The sequence below is a fragment of the Bicyclus anynana genome, chromosome 15 (genome assembly GCF_947172395.1).
Source record: "Bicyclus anynana chromosome 15, ilBicAnyn1.1, whole genome shotgun sequence".
Classification (NCBI taxonomy): Eukaryota; Metazoa; Arthropoda; class Insecta; order Lepidoptera; family Nymphalidae; genus Bicyclus; species Bicyclus anynana.
The window spans coordinates 9,688,699-9,707,150 of NC_069097.1; positions in this window are offsets into that span (position 1 = coordinate 9,688,699).

The following is an 18,452-nucleotide window of genomic DNA, read 5'->3' on the forward strand; positions in this document are numbered from 1 at the left end:
TAGCTACCACATGACATCATGCTGACTCAGCCACCAGCATCGCCCGCTATCCGTCGCTACCCGTCGCAACTCGTCGCCACTCGTCGCCACCCGTCGCCACACGTCGGTCGTCGCTCTCTGTAACATGGAAAGTGGAAACTTAAAAACATTGTCTTTAATGGTAATAACAATCATGTACGTGTTCATCAAAGCCGTGATAGCCCAGTGGATATGACCTCTGCCTCCGATTCCGAAGGGTGTGGGTTCGAATCCAGTCCGGGGCATGCACTCCAACTTTTCAGTTGTGTGCATTTTAAGAAATTAAATATCACGTGTCACAAACGGTGAAGGAAATATCGCGAGGAAACCTGCATACCAGAGAATTTTCTTAATTCTGCCTTTGATTCAGAGGGTGTAGGTTTGAATCCGGACACACCTCCAACATTTTAAGAAATTAAATATCACGTGGTGGAGGAAAAACATCGCAATGAATCCTGCTTACTTGAGAATTTTCTCAATAATTCTCTACATGTGTGAAGTCTGCCAATCTGTATTGGGACCTAGACTAACTAACCCCTTTAAAATTAAATTAAAAAAATTAACTAAAAATTTATAATTTATAGTTTTAGGCTGAGACCTTCTTTTAAGTTGTGTCAGAAGGTCTCGCTCTTCCTTAATTACAATGTCCCTTTCATTCTGAGAGGAGACTCGTGCCCAACAGTAAGCCAAATATGGGTTATTAATGATGATATATTTTATCAACAAAGTCTCGAGCTAAACCTGTTATTGATAAACGCGCATCACCATAAATCTCGATTGCCGTCCGGTTAATTTAACTTACTTAAGCATCGAAGTTCGATATGGCATCGTTTATTGTGCTTATTTAATGTCTACTAATATAGAAATAACGAGGGCGAGGCAGTGGCGATGCGGGCTCTCCCACACCACGAGTAACTGAAGTACGACTAATTAGGTGAGGTGGAGTGAGTTGTGACCACAAATGGTGCGAGTTTGAGCTGCGGCCTTGTTGGGTTGCGCGGGAGTCGGCGCCAGCACAATTAGTTAGCTAATTCATCGAGAATGGGCTTCGATGCGACAGAGACGTCATCGGTGGGCTCGACAAATTGTGCAAGATTTTGACCAATTGATTCGCAAGAGTACCCATTTGGTAATGGTAACTAAAGCCATATGCTCTATATCGAAATAATAATAACTGAAATATTAAATGGTAGGTATACCTATGGTAAACGAAGCTCTGAACGGATGAAGCGATTTCAATATAGTTTTTTTTTTTTTGTTGTTAAAGGTGACTTAAGTGCAAGTGTTAGGTATAGAGTCACTCAGCGGGCGATGGAGCGTGAAAATAACCGAACTATTTAATGTTAGCCACTGATGGTCAAGTAATATCATCAAGCTTGACAGCCGATAAAACTGATTGTATGTCGGTCGCGGGGTGCATGACATCATGCCGATTGCGACCAACACACGATTAGTTTTATCGGACGTGAAGTCGTTAGCGCTGCATAATAATATTATTGTGTTAGTGGCTGACATAATGATACCACGGGCTGGGGCGCCAGTGACGTCAACCCCTTTTTAAGATAATAGCTGTAAAATCGTCTATGAGGAGATATTAAAGAAATAATCCTCCCGATTTAGTGATCCAATTGTCGGCAATACGACTTCTATACAATGGAATATTGTATATGATTGATGTCAGTTTATTATGCTTGGTATCCATTAATTATCTAATATTTAATAATAATTAATTAGTTTTTAAACACTTTGTAAATATTACGTCAATTGTGGAAGAGCTATTTTATCATGTAACTAGCTGACGCCGCGCGGTTTCACTCGCATGGTTCCCGTTCCCGTAGGAATACGGTGATAATAAATAGCCTATAGCCTTCCTCGATAAATGGGCTATCTAAAACTGAAAGAATTTTTCAAATCAGACCAGTAGTTCCTGGGATTAGCGCGTTCAATAAAAAAAACAAACTCTTCAGCTTTACAATACTAATATAGATATAATATCAAAATTTAATATATTTTTAAGGCTAAGTAGAGTTCCTTAAGTTCGCTTAACAGTGGACTCTGTACTTGGGGTAGCTCCACAACACAATACAGATAGGGTGCGAGGCACAAGGCAGGTGCGCGAAGCTGTGACGTCACGTCCGCTCAATGGACGCACTATGTGGGGCACACGTGTCACCCCCCCTGCCCCTCCCTGCCGCAAACCCCCGCACCCACGAACATTGCTCTAATTGCTGGCAACTATGGGAAATAGCGCAAATGTGTCGCTTTTTATCGAGACCTACATAGATATGTACTTAGGTAGGTACATAACAAAAATACCTACTTGTAAAGTTAATAAACAAGGTAATTATGTATTGAATTAGTATTAGGTAGGTATGTATTTACTATAGTTCATCAAAAATTTAAATAGGAATGCATACAATCAAATGACAAATTTCTAAATAGGTAGCTAAGTAGGTAGCTTGAGGAACTAACTAAGCAAGGTCGTCGTCCTCAACCCATATTCGGCTCACTGCTGAGCTCGAGTCTCCTCTCAGAATGAGAGGGGTTAGGCCGATAGTCCACCATGCTGGCCCAATGCGGATTGGCAGACTTCACACACGCAGAGAATTAAGATAATTCTCTGATATGCAGGTTTTCTCACGATGTTTTCCTTCACCGATTGAAACACGTGATATTTAATTTCTTAAAATGCACACAACTGAAAAGTTGGAGATGCATGCCCCGGACCAGATTCGAACCCACATCCTCCGGAATCGGAGGCTGAGGTCATATCCACTGGGCTCCAAAGAGCCGTGATAGCCCAGTGGATTGGCTCAAGCAAGGTATACAAGTATAATACCATTATATGTCACCCATAATTAAGTAAGAAATACATCTCCTGTACCTTAAATTTTATATCTTTAATTTGATTTTAATATTTTTGGCAAATTTGGAAAATCAAAATAGACTACTGCAGGTATATAACTTTACTTCAATATCTATCTATCCATTGACAATTTGAGATTTTTGCGCTAATCCGTTCATAACTACTCAAATGTTATCAATGTCTTTTCAGCTGGCCTATTCCCTATTTTGATCTTTATTTTCAACCTATTAAAATAAATGGCCAAAATGTCATTTACCTACTGTGTTATAGGTATCCACCAGTAAGCACTGGATGACATTTTTACATAGAATCTCAATTTCGTATACATAATGTCAACTACTATATGTCAAAGATAGTGAATAAGCCTGCTGGTCCAACTTAAAAAAAAGTCAAAAAAGAAATAAAATGGAAAATTACATAATTTGGAAAGCCAACTATAATAACCCTTGTTATTTATCGATTTAAATCTATACTAATATTATAAAGCTGAATAGTTTTTTTGTTTGTTAGTTTGTTTGAACGCGCTAATCTCATAAACTACTGGTCCGATTTGAAAAATTCTTTCAGTGTTAGATAGCCCATTTATCGAGGAAGGCTATATATTATCCCCATATTCCTACGTGAACAGGAACCACACGGATGGAACCGCGCGTTAGCTAGTAAACAATAAAGTAGATAAAAAAAAAATAGAACAGTCCAAAGATAATAATAAGTATGAGAAAGAAAATATTACGAAAGTGTCAACGGACACAATCAGTTCGAAATTCGAAGGCATAATGACGAAATAGTGAGGCGCGGGCGGCGGACGACGACGCCGCTGCAAGAATGTAGGGCGCAGACTATATTGATAGTGCGGGCTGCGGCGTGCGCATTGTCGCGCACTTTCGCGCAATTCCACTCGCGTCATTAGCCTCTGCTACGGGTAGGGTTGCCACGTTTCTTCGGCGAAAATTCAAAAATTCAAAATTCATTTATTTCAAGCGTCAGTTGACTATTTGTAGATATTCTACCATCGGTTCGGAAGGCAGGTTCTACTGAGAAGAACCGGCAAGAAACTCAACAGTTGCCTTTTTAAAAAAATATTTCATCATCATATCAGACAATGGACGTCTACTGCAGGACATAGGTCTTTTGTAGGGACAGTATTATAATTTACAATTATTGATAACAACTATACAATTTATTATCGTTTTTTTCCTGTGTGAAGGTGGAAGCTGATCCAATGTCCTCCAAGCACCTCTATCATTAAGGAACTCATCAATGGTATAGTAACCTCGACTAAGTAAATAGTCTACTATTCTCGTCGGAATATTACGGGGATAAAATGTAGACTATATAATGCTCGCTGATTATATTGCTTTCTATTGGTGAAATAATTGAATTTAGATTGAATTTTTGAAACAGATTGAACTTTTCAAATCGGTTCAGTTGTTTCAAAGTCTATTCAATGCAACCAAATAACATACCTTTCTTTTTTAATATTAGTAAAAGTAAAAATAATCCTATTTAGAAACTACCGTCACCTATCTGTTTATTAGATGAAAAGTGTTTTTAATCACCAATTTTTCATACATTATTGGGCTCAGATTTGATGAATGAAATGTTAAAGTATCGCAATTAATGTAATTTATAAATAATAGTGGTTTAATTTGAGTTTAATTGACAGTTGCATAATCAAAATATGGGCATTTTATATGCACTTTTTCAATAATAGTATAAAGTTTGTTAGCTTTAGGTATTTAAACTATTAATGTATTTTTTTGTATTCTTTAAAAGTAAGTATGTACAGTATGCAGGACCGAAATAAAATAATTATTATACAATTTATTAATTATTTAGGTTGACAACCCTAGCATTTACAGTAAGTTTTCCTTTGTTTATTTTTAATATGCGATTGAAGCTATTAATTTATTGCAATAAATAATTGCTCATGAAGATTTAGGTGTAGCAATTTCCGTTTTTGGATGGACGAAGTTTTTATTTGATTTAATAGGAAATTAATATATTAGAATTGTAAAAAAAGTAAGTATCATGAGTCGTTAAAATGTCGCCAAAGCAGTTTTAGTTCACAAATTTCTATTGCCACCCTCTTTCCACTCCATCATCAGACTAACCCCATACCACCATATACCTACCTACAGGGATATCAAATGACAATGCTTAATACATATGTAGTCAATACAAAGATTGAGGCCAATCAAACACCAACAAGAGTACAGTTTCCAAGAATTGACTGGCACAAACTAAAAGCAAGTTAAATAAAAGCTTGTACTTAAAAAAAAGTTTTGATCCAACTAAAGTTTCCAATATATGGCTTACACAAACTAAAAGCTAGTTAAATAAAAGCTACCACTTCTCAAAGTTGCAGCGCTACATCGCAGGCACGTAGTAAATAAATAGACTGCCGTAGATAAAGTCACGAATTAAGATTTGTTGATAACAGAGATCTCGCGAGCGGCTGATACGGCTGGAATGTTGAACTTACGAGTACATAGCTTTAGGCCGCATACGCACGAGAGTTTTATTAACGGACGTTAAAAAAGCGTTCAAATACCACAAATGCATTCCCAATATGTAATAGGTATATTCACACGACAGCGTTTTTAAAACACGACGCTTTTTTATCGAGAAATTTTCAATTTTGAGTGCTGGAATTTTTTTGGCTGGAAAGGTTTTAACGTATCGCTTTTTTAACTCACGTGCGAATTAGGACTTAGGGTCGGCTCATACTTGACGAGGCACCGCATTGCTACTATCTATATACATACTATCACAGACCACCTAGAAATCCGTGTGTATTATTATGTTTGTGGTACTATCAAATACTTCTCGCATTTATTCATTTATCCTTTTTTTAATTTGTAACAACTCTGAGAACTGCAGTAAGTTCTATGTTAGAACGGGTAGGTATCCAAAGCTCTTAGAGGATCTTAACAAATTGGGTTCGGAGAACAACACGAGCGGGAAAAAGGGAAGTGTTAATCGATTGTAAAGGAATTCCTTAAACCTACGTCCTTTGGTTACAAGTCCAGGACTCTGCTTTGAGTTTTTCTCTCTGCCAAGCGATGGACCCGGCACCCGCACGGTTAATCCATGGATTGCTATGACATTCGTTGCTTGAATAAAATACTTAATATAATACAAAACACTATTAAAAAATTAACTAACCCGTTGCGGGACATTTGAGTGCCCAAGCAACCGGTTGTCAGGGCTCCAGAAAGAGGAACCTCATCACAATTCGCGACACTTGATCCAGCAGTTAAGCGAAAGCTTCTATCAAAATATTAACATTGTCGACAATTAAATAAAGTCAAAAATGAGTTAGGTACCTATAGCGAGTCTACGAGTATGCGATCATTTAAGTTTTGTATCTACATACTACATGATAGCGAATGAGAATTGCTAAGTATTGCTCTTTAATAGGCGATAATTTTCGACTTAACACCAGAGTGTGGACCATTCGCTTGTTCAATCATCAATCACTCAGGATCTATATAAAAGTAAACAGAAAATCGATCGCTAAATAACTATTCGTTAATTTATCGCTCGTGAGATGTCAAAGCGATGTCATATCAATAAATCAATCGGTGTTCTCGAATATGGCGACTAAATTGCACCTCCTTTAAGTGCAATAATGTGTTTTTTTTCTTCAACTGTATCGGTGATTGCTTGTCAGGGTATACCTTTTTTATTCTTTACCTTATACATAAGTTATCATCATCTCCTTACCCTTATCCCACTTAAGTGGGGTCGGAAAAATATGTCAATCTTTTCCATTCGTTTCTATTACTCGTCAACTCATCATCCACTCCTTTTACACACATGTCCTCTTTCACACAATCCAACCATCTCTTCTTTGGCCTTCCTCTCCTCTTATGTCCTTCCACTTGCACATTCAAGATTTACCTTATATATAAGTAGTAACAGATAAAAGTAATTGAAACTTAGTTTGGTTTCTTGTTAGAAAAATTATACCAATTCCTCCTCGCTTGAAACCTATCTATTCCTATCTTACCTATACAGTGGCGTGCACTTTATAGATGCACAAATGTGCTGCATACCCTGAGGACCCAGAATAGGAACAGGAAGTTCCCATTTTGTACAACTATACTAAAACTAACTATACTAAAATTACAATGAAGAGTACATGATGTTGCAGGAGTTAATCTCTGGATTTACTGAACCGATTTTGAAAATAATTTTACCACTACAAAGCTGCATTATTTGTGAGTGTCATAGGCTATATTTTATTCCCGTATTTTCCCACGAATGCGAACTACGCGGTTGAAACCGCGGGGGGGTTGGTCGCGAATAAACCATCAAAGAAGAACTCCGTAGAGGCAACCCTACGGTGACTATAGAGATAGAGCGAGCATTCCTCGCCTCTAACGGTGAGCTATTTCGCGCTGCGCGTGAATGGCCGGAGATGCAGCCTGCAGCCCCCCCTCCCCCCGGCGCATTCCTGTGCAGTTGCCGCTCGCCGCTTGCGCAACCTCCGACGCCGCATTCCATTCATAGCTACTCGCGATTAGGGCTAGCGATTGTTTTTTTAAAAAAAAATAAGTAGATCTACTGTAGCGTGCACAAGGTTTATAACTAGGGTAAGCATAACATATATTTACAAATAGTAGGTAAAAAATTGAAAATCCCCTCTCAATTTTCTTTTCAAGTATAACTTCTTTACGCACGCATGATTTGGAAAGCAAGCTGTTTAATGCGTTACGAAAAGTGTAATCGGGCCAGGCGAACGGAAGTTTATAGATAGATAGATATAGGTACTTTATTTGCTCACAAACAAGAGAAATAAAATATATTATGAGATCAGCATACAAAAGGACGCCTAATAGCTAAATAGCGATTTCTTTCAGGCAACCTTCGGTTTCAGCAGGTGGCGTAAAACAAAAATAGCCATAGTAATACCCCATTCCAACCAGCCAGACCTGGATCAATTAAGAAAATCTCGATAGAACCCATGACCTCTGTTTTGTAAATCCACCTCGCTAACAACTGCGCCACGGAGGCCGTCAAAATCTGATTAGGTACATTGTAACTATTAAGTACTCGTTTTCTCAATACTCGTAGCACTCAGCAAAAGCATTGGAATTCCTGATAAGATACTAGCATAATTGATCTTAAGTGGCTAATGAATGCGTGGAATGCGTGCTATGTGTCCGTTGTCTAGCGAATTCACGCGTCATACTTCTACGGCGGTTGGAGTGCGATTCCGCTATTTTATCGTCGACGAACTTTTGGCCTTTATTACATCTTATTTGAATTTGAACTTCATGTTTATAGGATGCCAAAATTATAGGTCAGTATAGAAGACAAAAATTTAACATCCTTTCATCCATCCATTTCCGGAGGCATTTTAAGAAATTAAAAATCACATGTCACAAACGGTGAAGGAAAAACATCGTAAGGAAACCGGCAAACCTGAGAATTTTCTTAATTCTCTAGATGTGTGAAGTCTGCCAATCCGCATTGGACCAGCATGGTGGTGTATTGGCCTATTATGTACCTTTATGATTCTGAGAGGAGAGTGCTCAGCAGTGAGCCGAATATGGGTTGATAATGATGATGACTAGCGAGTTGTATCCATATAAACCATCGCTACAAAGTAGTCCTTTCAGCTTAGATAACGATATTCATCATTATCAACCCATATTCGGCTCACTGATGAGCTCGAGTCTCCTCTCAGAATGAGAGGGGTTAGGCCAATAGTCCACCACGCTGGCCCAATGCGGATTGGCAGACTTAACACACACGCAGAGAATTTTCTTAATTCTCTGGTTTGCAGGTTTCCTCACGATGTTTTCCTTCACCGTTTGAGAGACGTGATATTTAATTTCTTAAAATGCACACAACTGAAAAGTTGGAGGTGCATGCTCGAACTCGAACTCGAACCTACGCCCTCCGGAATCGGAGGCAGAAGTCATATCCACTAGGCTATAACAGTCTTTAGATAACGATACAAAGCCCAATAGGTAAATGCGGTTTTTTTATTATTTTCGTAGCGTTACGCCACATTTCTTTATAAAGTTCACCGCGGTCGACCGCCGTGAATTCCGCCGGACATCGACCCCGGCAGCTTTCTCCGGCCCGCTGTTTGCTATTGGAACGAATCTATTAATTGGAGAAACTTAGTTCACACATGAGCGTGGAAAGTAGACCGAATGAGCTTTGCTGCAAGGACAGGGTTCGTCGGAACCTTTTTTTTTTATTATTTACTATCTGACGCCGCGCGGTTTTACCCGCGTGGTTCCCATTCCCGTAGGAATATGGGGATAATATATAGCCTATAGCCTACCTCGATAAATGGGCTATATAACACTGAAAGAATTTTTCAAATCGGACCAGTAGTTCCTGAGATTAGCGCGTTCAATCAAACCAAAATCTTCAGCTTTATAATATTAGTATAGATTCTTTACAAGTTAGCCCTTGACTACAATCTCACCTGATGGTAAGTGCTGATGCAATCTAAGATGGAATCGGGCTAACTTGTTAGGTGGAGGACGAAACACCCCTTTCGGTTTCTACAGGACGTCGTACTGGAACGTTAAATCGCTTGGCGGTACGTCTTTGTAGGTAGGGTGGTAACTAGCCATGGCCAAAGCCTCCCACCAGCCAGACCTGGACCAATTAAGAAAACCTCAATCGGTCCAGCCGGGGATCGAACCCAGGACCTCCGTCTTGTAAGTCCACTGAGCATACCACTGTGCCACGGAGGCCGTCAAAGCGGTAGGTATTCATCATCATCAGCTTCGCGTCACATTGAGGTATGTCGATGACTACATGTACAGTAGTTACCATAAGAAAATATTCTTAAAATAACCATACAACGTACAATTAAATAGATATGACGTATGTCGAAACTATTGAGACAAATGTTGTCTACGTATAATTAATTGGCTTTAGAGTGTAGAGAGCGATTACACTACACAATGTGAGATTTTTTCAAATGTAGACGTAATTTAAAATAATGCCTTTTTAGACTAGGCGCTGTGAGGATGAGAGTTTGCAAAAGTTGAGGACAGAAAAGCACGCAGATTACGATTCTGCATGTTGCCAAGAGGTTTGTTAGTCCATTCTTTTATTATACCCCTTTGGTGTCGAGTATTGGAATGAACAAATGCTTTTTATCAGTTTTATTGCTTGTTTTATTAATATCCATTTTTTTTTATCATGACATTATCACACTTAAAGCCACAAGAAAGTTAAAAACAAGCATTTTTACCATCACTCCGAAACTACCTAATGGATTCATTTGTAAGTTGTGAAATTCTTTTCACAATCTAGACAGATATTTAATTTATTGTGGGATGCCGGCGACGTCATAAACCGATAATGCAATTACGTGAATGGACATAAAAAAACTTGACAGCGTGTGAAATTCACACGGGGATTGCCCGATATCTGATAGCTACGAGTAGGAGCGACATAGACTAACGGGCTGCGGTGGCGGTCCTATAGCTAGTACAGTCGGATGCTATTTTATTTAGGTATCATCGGTAAGGTAGTGGCGCAGCGGCAGACATCTTTTAGTCGGCTGTAGGTTTCGGCCGTGGCTAGTTACCACCCTAAGGAAAAACCAAGCGATTTAGCCTCCGGTAGGTAGCATAGAAACTGTCAAAGGTATTGGCAGAATAAACTTGTAACTTTTTCCATTGTTATTTAACATCACGTTAATTCGCAGTAAGAGGCTAAGTTCTTCAAGTAAGTTAGTTCATAATTAGCAACCAATATTTGGCTCACTGTTGAGCTCAAGTCTCCTCTCAGAATGAGAGGGGAAAGACTAATAATAGTCCACCATGGTGACCCAATGCGGATTGGTAGACTTCACACACCTAGATAATTAAGAAACCTTCCTTTACCGTTTGAGACACGTGATATTTAATTTCTTAAAATGCACACAACTGAAAAGTTGGAGGTGCATGCCCCAGACCGGATTCGAACCTACGCCCGAATCCAAAGAAGACATCATATCCACTGGGCTATCTCGGCTTTTTAGTAAGTCAGTAACAGTGGCGTTCACTTCACACATGCATTAAAGTACTCCCTAAGAGTTGTCTTCATAGTGCTTATTAAATACAGATTTTTCCAGTTTGCTTAATTTTATTACTAGTGCATACCCTGGTCGGCAACCTTATGCACGCCACTGGTCAGTAAGTTACCATAGAATAAAAAAATGTGTTTACTGTCGAGCTATAGACTATAGAGCATATTTATAGTCTGTGAGGACGAGCGCGTGCAGTGAGCCTCCGACGCGGCGGACTCACTGCACCCCAGTGAAATGTCACCAAGCAGCATTCCGAAATATTTCAAACGACCTTTATGGCGCGAAAGAAAGTGCGGGGGAGCGGGGGGCGGGGGCTCGCGACCGTGGGACAGCGGCGCGCGCGCCAGTCGCACGGCGCTCCCCGCCCGCGCCGCGCGCCTCCCGCATTCCAGCGCACCTCCCTCCGAATTTATTCAGCCGCGACCCGCGACCCGAGTCGCGAGCTCAACTGCCGACTGCCATTGCACTGAACACCGCTTTGTTTTAATTAACTAGTTCAGACTCCTTTCCCCTTTTGTTATTTGAGTGTTTTTGTAATCGCTTTTAATATTTATAAGATAGATGTGTATCTATAACTAGAGAACCCTCCGCGCTTCGTCCGCGTGGTAGCCCTGTTATGCTCGCCACAAACGGTTAATTATTCACGTTTCTGTAGCACCCACGACTATAATTGATCGTGTGTTGGTCACTGCGTACATGACTTGTATAGTATGCCGCGTTGGTGCAGTACCTTTTCAGAAACGTGAGAATAATTGACCGTTTGTAGCTAGCATTAGAATTTTTAACGGGAAACCATTCTATCATGATTTTAGAACTTTTAACTGTTGCAGCGCACGCAGCTAAAGCTCTCAAAAGGAATATTTTTTCTCGTTTTTCCTACATTTCTATTGATGCTTCGCTTTTATCGTAGCTGTTAAACAAATAGGCGGACGTAGCCTTATTACTAGCGGACGTCCACGATTTCGTCCGCGTGGAATTCAGGTTTTTACAAATCCCGCGGGAACCATGGATTTCCCCGGGATGAAAAGTAACGTATGTGTTAATCCAGATTAAAATCTATTTCCATTGAAAATTTCAGCCAAATCGCTTAAGTAGCCGCAGCGTAAAGGAAGAACAAACATACACACTTACAGACACAAACTTTCGCCTTTATAATATTAGTGTATATGGTTATTATATAGTGTGTAGTGTAACTATCGAACACAAAAATATTTTTTTTCATTTCGCACTAAGAATTGAGAGAGAATTCCAATACAAAATTTTACTATGCAGTAAACTAGTAACTAATAGTATTTTTCATATAAAAGATTTCAACGCTATACCTATTTACTATGAAACGAACATAAATTAAAAACTATGTATCAATTAAACATGGCATGAATTATATTTGAGCTCGTAATTCCTATGTCGTCTCATTCTGCAATGCACTGTATCTGCAAAAGGCATCGGACGGATTATAACTCCCTGTGTCATTGAAATCCCTAGGATTCGTAGTGTTTTTTCATTCGCATGCAAGGGACTGGAATTCACTTTCATAGTCTATGTATTTCCTGAATCTTTAAACATTGACATATTTTATATATCAGTGAATACACATATATATCTATACTAATCTATATCTATACTTCTATACTAATATATAAAGCTGAAGAGTTTGTTTGATTGATTGATTGAACGCGCTAATCTCAGGAACTACTGGTCCGATTTGAAAAATTCTTTCAGTATTAGATAGCCCATTTATCGAGGAAGGCTATAGGCTATATTATCTTAGTTTTCCTACGGGAATGGGAACCACGCAGGTAAAACCGCGAGGCGTCAGCAGTTTTATAGAATCGTGCCAACTTACTCAACATCTAAGAGTACAAGTAGATTTACTATCAGCTGAAAATCTTTGTTGGTTAAGCAAAGCCAAGTGATGAGTTTTGTGAATAAATGAGGCTAACATAAGCGAGTTTTCACTAAAAATTTCTATATTATATTTTATAGGAGAAATTGTCTCAAAGCATTTTCAGACAAATATACTTCAAAAATATCCTCAGAGATAAAGATTTGTGCCACTATTTTATCAAATATATGAGTTTAACATGAATGCAATTAGAATGCTGAAAACTTCTACGGTAGTTAATTTTGGTTACATTATAAACCTTATCTTGATATATTTACCTATCTATCTGAGGTATTAAAATTATTAAGCTTTAAATAAGTGCATGATAAGAAAAGCAACCATTAAGTTGTGCGCTACTTTTGTCTGTCTAGACGAAGAAATCACTTCGATAGACCGTTTTTTGGATCGTCCTGGTATAGCGCTGCCTTTGTCAGCCTATGAATAATAGGACGCATTGTTGGTTCTGGCGTGGTAGACCCTAAGATCGTAGCACAGAGTTCATTCAAGGTGTGGCGCGCCCTTACTTCGCACGGTGCGCGTGGAGACAGCCTAACTATGACGCTGCCTTTACATATTCCTAAGAAGTCTTCGGTAGAACGTGTAGTTCATAGGTTCTGATGTGGCACGTCCTTACTCCACGCGCAGATATAAAGATTTGTCGGCATTGTCCTGCCTTTGCCTGCCTAAGGCTAAGTAGACTTTTGGGTAGGCGGCATAGTCGAATTTGGTGTAGCACGCCTGTACCACTCGGCTTCTCGGCAGAATGCTACTTAGGTCGGCTTGGCGTGTTCCATGCTTTGCCCATTTGCCCATGCTAGAACGGACGGTAGATTCGGATGTGGCGTGCCCTAGCTCCGCTCGGTGCGTGTGGAGTAGGGTCGGCCTACAGTTACACTCTCTTTGCCTGTATAAGGCTAAGTAGACTTTGGGATAGGCGGCATAGTCGGATCTGGTGCGGCGCTGCCTGACTCCGCTCGGAGCATGTGGAGTAGGGTCGGCCTACAGTAACACTCCCTTTGCCTGTCTAAAGCTTAGTAGACTTTGGGTGGGCGGCATAGTCAGATCTGGTGTGCGGCCTGACTCCGCTCGGTGTGCGATGTGCGGAGTCAGTCTGTAAAATTCTTTGGCTGAACGCTGCTTGGGTTAGCCTGGCAAGATGCTGCTACTGTCTACCTAAGTAATCTCTTCGGTGGTTGGATCTGGTGCTTCGCGGCGTGTGTGGAGTAGGGTCGTTCTACAGTAACACTCCCTATACCTGTCTAAGGCTAGTAGACTTTGGGTAGGCGGCATAGTCGGATCTGGTGCGGCGCGGCCTGACTCCGCTTGGCGCGCGTGGACTAGGGTCGGTCTAACGTGACACTTCTTTTGCCTGCCTAAGGTTAGACTTTGGGTAGGCGGCATAGTTGGATCTGGTGTGCGGCCTGACTCCGCTCAGCGCGTGTGGAGCGGCGGCGCGCGGCGCAAATAGCCCGTGACGCGGCGGCGGCGGCCGGTGCACTTTCGCGCGGTCATGTGCCCGGCGCTGAGCCAGACAACTGTAATCGGCCCTCTATTTAAAGCTGCCGCCACACGATCGGTCCCAAATTGCTATTAGGCTGCCCACCCACCCAGTAATCATTTATTTATTTTGTACTAGCGGACGCTCGCGACTTCGTCCGCGTGGAATTCAGTTTTTCACAAATCCCGCGGGAACCATGGATTTTCCGGGATGAAAAGTAGCCTATGTGTTAATCCAGAGAAAAATCTATACCATTCCAAATTTCAGCCAAATCGCTTCTGTAGCCGCAGCGTAAAAGAGAGTAAGAAAACATACTTACACACTTACACACAAACTTTCGCCTTTATAATATTAGTGTGATTCTTTATTTTTGCACCAACCAACATAAAAACAACAAAGAATAGCTAATAAGTCGGAATCAAAATACAGAGGAAACAGTAAATAAAAGGTGATTTTATACGCACGTATATTTTGTGACTAGTAATTCGTAGATGCTACGCTACGCTACGATCACGCTCGTATAATTTGTTAAAACGATGTGTTAATAAATTAAATGCTATTAATTGGCTATTTAGGAAATACAGTTATACCCCTATATTAAATGAATTAAATGACTGAAATAAATTTGATAACACCTCATATATTTGCTGAAATCGTCAATAGGTCGTAGGGCGTGCTAAAGCTCGATAAAAATAGTTGCGTAAAATGTATTGCTATTAAGTACAATATACCTATTTCGAGATAACAGTTTTTAAATTGCGTTTAAACTGCATTCTGTACCCAGTATACACAATAAAAAAAAAACAATAAATCGAATTTTGAATCTCCTCCTTTTTTGAAGTTGGTTAACAACAAGCTACAATATTTCGGGAGCGATTGAAGTCAAAATATTTTCAATTAGGCTTAGTTTACAAGCATTTTTAAACGGTAACGTTATTGGATAATGGTGATAACTTTAATTTTAAGTTTTCGCCCAATTATTATCACTATTATCTAATAATATTATTATTTGACGTTTCGAAAGTGCTTGCCTAATTGAAATTGCATTACTAAGCCTAATTGAAATAAATGAACTTTAACTTAGTTGCCTCGACTAGTGACAGAAGGGCGGGCTCATTTTTTGCGCAAAGGATCAGCCTGGCTGCCCAACGCGGAAATGCAGCCAGTATTCTTGCCACCATTCCACGTGGGCATGATTTGTATAGTTATTAGAATAGCTTAAGTTCCTTATTGTATTCTTTCTCAATAAAAAAAATAAAAAAAAAACTTTGACATCAAAGTCGCTAGTATGCGGGAGTCCTAACCGTCTGCGACGCCGCGCGGTGGAGAATGCCGGCGACAGAGCTCGCGTCAACGACCGCGCGGCGGAAGCGGCATACTTCCAGCCCGGAAATGTGCGCCCGCCTTAAGGGACCGCCGGGCTATTTATAATCGCAGGCCGCAGATGCGCTCATCAGCGCCTCTGATGTAATGCTTCCGACTTGAGCCCTTCGCATTAGCGTACGGATTTAGCGGCATTATTTTCATTTTTGGGTCAAATATACATCGAAATATGGATACGTTACGTAAAAAGCAATATTTCAAATCTAATTCTATCTAATTTATCACAAGTAGGCTTAGTCTGCAAGCATTTTTGAAAGCCCAGTTTGTCTGTTTTTAGTGAGACAGATATTGGATTTCTAAAAGATATGAAGAAGTTTGTCCATTACACAATTTCCCTATTAATATGCAATGTAAGGTACTGAGATATTGTGCGATATTTCCTAAATGGAGATCTCTGTAGCTGAATTAGAACTTAGGTCTTATTACTACACTAGCTGACGCCGCGCGGTTTCACCCGCGTGGTTCCCGTTCCCGTAGGAATGTGGGGATAAAATATAGCTTATAGCCTTCCTCGATAAATGGGCTATCTAACCCTGAAAGAATTTTTCAAATCGGACCAGTAATTCCCGAGATTAGCGCGTCCAATCAAACAAAGAAACTCTTCAGCTTTATAATATTAGTATAAATTTATCGTTTATACGTCAAAACACATATCCTTAGATACGCATTTACTTAAAAAGTGTGTTTTCACATTAGTACTCCACTTGTCAGCCTTAAACAACATATTCAAGATAATCGCTCTATTTATATGAATATGTCGCAGGATTGGTCGCGAGACGAATTCCGCCGACAGTGCAGTCGCGTCAACGACCGCTCACAGCGGAAGCAACACACTTCCAGTCCGGAAATATGCGCGCACGCAAAGGGACCGTCGGCTATTAATAAGAGCTGCAAACGATTGTTCAATGTTCATCTAAGACATACTACAAGAACTTGTATAAAGTCGTAATTAGAAGCTTAAGGCCGAGTTGAGGTTTTGGTTATATTACAGCGAAGAAAAGAGATTGAAGATTGTCTAGAAAGGGTTTCGGATTAGTCTGAAAGATGCGAACTTTGTTATTTTAGTGAAACAGTGTGGTTCCAAGTCTATATATAGAGATATATAGAGATGCTGATTAATCTATTAGTAATTTCAGAGTTACGAAGTTACTAGTGTTTTCGCGGGAAAAAATGCAATGTCTGTTTAATCTTTGATTGTGATACATATTTTTAAACTCTACTAATGTTATGAAGACGAAAGTTCGTGTGTATTTTTTTATTATACAACAATCTCATCTGATGGTAAGTGAGGATGCAATCTTTGATGGAAGCAGGCTAACTTGTTAGAAGAAGGAACAAAAATCCACACCCCTTTCGGTCTATACGACATCGTACTGGAACTAAATCGCTTGGCGGTACGTCTTTGACGGTAGGTAACTAGCCACTGCTTTACCCACCTTTGTAACTCCTTCACGTCGCAACAACTGAACCGATTTGGCTAATATATTCAAAATGGGAATAGATTATACCCTGGATTATCCCGGAAACATTTACGGTTCCTGAGGGATTTGTGAAAAGCAGAATTTCACGCTAACTGAATCACGGGCGTCCGTAGGCAATTTCAACATTCCATTTTCTATGTAACTATAACGCCATTGAATCACGAGCCATGTTGTGAAACAGATACTCTTCAGCTGATTTGTCTTGTACGTACAAAAGTTGGACTGTTGCAGAAGCGACTACAGACGTAGAAATCGCGCGCGTTGACGCGAGACGAAGCTCTGACGTCTAATTGCCCTTCACCGTGTTGTGATCGCGAGAGAATTTATAACTGTTATGGCCCAATAGCCTGCGACAGCTAGACATATTTCATTTTATGAAGTTTGATAGTCTACCAGTCATGTTCCTATCATAGGTATGTCCGGTAGCCTTTTATGGAGCTTGCACTGAAGTGGCTTTGGAACAATGACATATATTGTACCTACGGTCCATAGACTCGATGATTAAAGTCAATCGCTCGGCTCACGGATGTTTTTTTAATTATTTTATGTTTTGGAAGGTAGCAGGCAAGAAGGTTTCAAGGGCCCAGATCATACAACCATGTTTTTTTACATTTTCATAAGCATAACTTCAGAAATAATGTCCAGTTAGCGAAGGGTTACCTTAAAATTAAGAATCTGGCAACTGGGTAAGTACATTTTTTTTTATAATCGTTACAAAATATTAAAAAATTACGATTTTTAATTGCCACCTTACAAAGCCATCACTGTCGCTAAAGGCACAAAGTAATTCAACGGGCGATGAAGCGAGCTAAGCTTGGAGTTTGTCTGTGTGATCGAATTATCCGGAGAAGAAGTCACTGACATAGCTCAGTGAGTCGGGAAGCTGAAGTGGCAAATAGTTCGAAGAGCCAATGGAAGTTAGGGTCCTAGAGTGCTGGAATGGATTGTGGCTGCTCGAAACCGTTGTTTCGAAGTTCATTTATGTACAAGATGTCGTCCATCGGCTGTTAATGATGAAAGTCAAAATGGTCTAAATACCGTAACTGGTTAACGTTACCTACCTCTGGTTCCGCAGGCCCTCATTCTATTCTTTTGGTAATAACTCCCATTAATGTACGGCGTTTATGAATTAGCGTCGCGCTATTAAGTTCCAGCTATCACGGAATCGTACGCACTACGTGTGGGTAATCGAGCACTCGAAGGGTTACGTTAATTAAAATGTAATAAACCCTTTTTATTGAGGCAATACAATTAGAAAATATAAT